This window comes from Zootoca vivipara, chromosome 15 (assembly GCF_965207765.1).
Source record: "Zootoca vivipara chromosome 15, rZooViv2.hap1.1, whole genome shotgun sequence".
NCBI lineage: Eukaryota > Metazoa > Chordata > Lepidosauria > Squamata > Lacertidae > Zootoca > Zootoca vivipara.
Window position 1 is genome coordinate 424,436 of NC_142598.1, and position 3,324 is coordinate 427,759.

Below are 3,324 nucleotides of genomic sequence, written 5' to 3' on the forward strand. Positions count from 1 at the left end.
CCAGAGTGGTGCATGCTCTAGTTATCTCTCGCTTGGACTACTGTAATGCGCTCTATGTGGAGCTACCTTTGAAGGTGACCCGGAAACTACAACTAATCCAGAATGCGGCAGCTAGACTGGTGACTGGGAGCGGCCGCTGAGACCACATAACACCGGTCCTGAAAGACCTACATTGGCTCCCAGTACATTTCCGAGCACAATTCAAAGTGTTGGTGCTGACCTTTAAAGCCCTAAACGGCCTTGAGCCAGTATACCTGAAGGAGTGTCTCTACCCCCATTGTTCAGCCTGGACACTGAGGTCTAGCGCCGAGGGCCTTCTGGCAGTTCCCCTCACTGTGAGAAGTGAAGCTACAGGGAACCAGACAGAGGACCTTCTTGGTAGTGGCTCCCGCCCTGTGGAACACCCTCCTATCATGTTTGTGCATAACATGGCATTGCCCTGGGCTTTCCACTACTTCTCTGTTGCGTGTGGATGGTGCAGTTTTGGCTACATAAGCACAAGAAGACTCAAATGGGTTAATAACGGGACTTTCCTTGCCCATCTCTCTGCAGTGAGCTATCTCCGGGTGAGTGCACTCATTCAGGCAAGGAAAAATGAATTTGTCTATGCAACATTTTCTAGACTCATATCTATATCTCTAAATTCATACCATGTTCATGAACAGGGGTCAGCAAACTTATTCAGCAGGGGGCCAGTGCACTGTCCCTCAGACCTTGTGAGGGGCCAGACTATATTTTGAAGAAGAAAATGAATGAATTCCTATGCCCCACAAATAACCCAGAGATGCATTTTAAATAAAAGGACACATTCTACTCATGTAAAAACACGCTGATTCGATTTAGAAGGCGATTGGGCCGGATCTGGCCCCCGGGCCTTAGTTTGCCCACCCATGTTCATGAACATCAAGTCAGAGCAAATGCATATAACAAGATGGGACGACCATTTCTATCTTACTGAATGCAAACCTGCTTTCAAAGAGAGGGATTTGAAGTGAAAAAGCACCAGAGTTGTTCCCTTGCAATCCTTCCTCTACAAGCTTGTCTTCTTCTTGCAAGGTTATAAAGGCAAATGTTGGAAGGGGGAGGGCAGGTGGGAGGGAGAGATTTGCAATAGAAAAACTGTGGGTGGTGGAAGGGCACACTCTGCCATGTGCTTGTCTCTGCTCCAAATGACCTCCGCCCCCAAGTCTGCCTCTGAGGACGACTAAAATGAAATGGGCATCCCTTTTATGGACTGCTTGCATCTTTTCCACAGTTTTCTGGCAGCTCCTTGTCAGAAACGTAACGTGGGGCTTAGATGGACCTTTGCTCTGCTCTGATCCAGCAGGACTCTTCCTTTGTGCTTGAACCGCCAATTCTGTCATTTCAGCACCGGAACTGAACTAGCTTGCAACTCATTGTGATTGTTTCTTCCTGGTCTATGTATCGTGTCTGGTAGTGCCATTGTACAGAGGTTGATGACAGGATATCTAATCTTTTTACATTCTTTGTTGGTCCGTAACATGGGGACGACAGAGGATGAGATGGTTGGACAGTGTTCTCGAAGCTACCAACATGAGTTTGACCAAACTGTGGGAGGCAGTGGAAGACAGGAGTGCTTGGCGTGCTCTGCTCCATGGGGGTCACCAAGAGTCGGACACGACTAAACGACTAAACAACAACAACAACAACGTGGTCAGTGGGTGAGCTGAAGAGATTTGCTCTGCTACCAGCTGCATTTCCTAGCAGTGCGTAGGTCAGTGATGGCGAACCTATGACACGCGTGTCAGACGTGACACGCAGAGCCCTTACAGCTGGCACACGCCCCATCGGCCCATTCGCGCTGTTGTTGTTTTTTCCCCATTTGTTCTCCCGCTCCTCCTCACGCTGCAGCTTGTCCCCGCTGTTAAAACCCATTGTCTCCGCTGTTAAAACCCGTATCCTTTTGTTATTGTTGTTGTTGCTTGTAGCCAGAGATTGGTTTTTTAACCCTTTTTTCTGGCACTTTGGCAGAAGATGACTGGGTGTAACAGCGTTCATTTTTTAACCCGTTCTGTGCTGGGTTTTTTGGTGCTTTGGCAGACTATGTCGGTGCTGCATGTTAGTTCCAGCGAAGGTATTATTCGTCATTTATGTTCTCTTCCCCCCCAAAAAAGTGCAGCAGCTGTGGGGCACCCCCCCCAAAAAAGCAAAGCAACTTTTGCATCCCCCCCAAAAAATCTCCAAAACTTTGGTCAGCAGCTCCCCCCCAAAAACTCAACAACTCTGGGCACTTTGTGATAAATAAGGGTTTTTTGGTTTGGTTAGTTTAAATAATTAGTTTTTGGTTTATTATATATTACAATTATACATTTTTGTTATTTAAACTATAAATATTGCAAAATTATGGTTTTTTTCTCGAAGTGACACACTACCCGAGTTATGCTCGGTTTTTTGGCGAATTTTGACACACCAAGCTCAAAAGGTTGCCCATCACTGGCGTAGGTTCTGCCATTTGGCAGCGTGGTAGGCTATTTATCACTGTCGTCGTCGTCGTCCTAATGGTCTGGTTTTGCAATGTCCAGGTGGCTCAGCAGCCATTGTGTGCTGAATTACTGGGGCCCACCCACGCCATCCTAGCCCCATGCCATTGGTGATTCTCGGGTCTTGCACAAAGCTTTGCAGGTTCCTGCAAACCCCTTTTGGCACAGCTGCATCTTCCTGCACCCCACACCTGATGTTAGATGCTAGATGGGTGTGGCTTTGATATGGGCGTAGGCAGGATATTTGTGGTGGGGACAGGCTTTTGTTAGGGGGGCTCCAAGGGGGTATCTGCGCAAAACAATAGAAATACTGAACTTACTGACCAATCACGTCGGTCCTGCCCCCCCCCAACAGAAGTCCTCCCCCCCCAACCAAGTCCTGACCCCCCAACAAAAAATCCTGGCTATGCCCATGGGGGGGGGGCGCTGGCTTTTGTTAGCGGGGGCACAACCTAAGATTTGTATTGATTTTTATTGAATTTTACTGATTCAGTTGCTCCCCCTCGCCTCCCCTTGGCTACGCCCATGGGGTTGGCCAACCTGGCCGTGCAGGCCAAATGAGGGAGGCTTGGGGCGTAGTATTAGATGGGCTCGTCTACCCGGGAAGGGAGCCCATCTCGGAGAAGGAAAACTCTAGTCCTAAAACTCCGCTGCCTTGCGGGACATCTTTGGGAGAAGAAGAGGCTATACAGTATTCTGTGATTCCGCAACACACCGTTCCGGCGAAGAAGGAGTTAAGTGCTTTTCCCTGCCCCGCCTCCCCAGGGAGTTCCCTCCTCTGCTTGCGACGTCAGCGCCCGGGCCCCGCCCACTTCGAACGCTC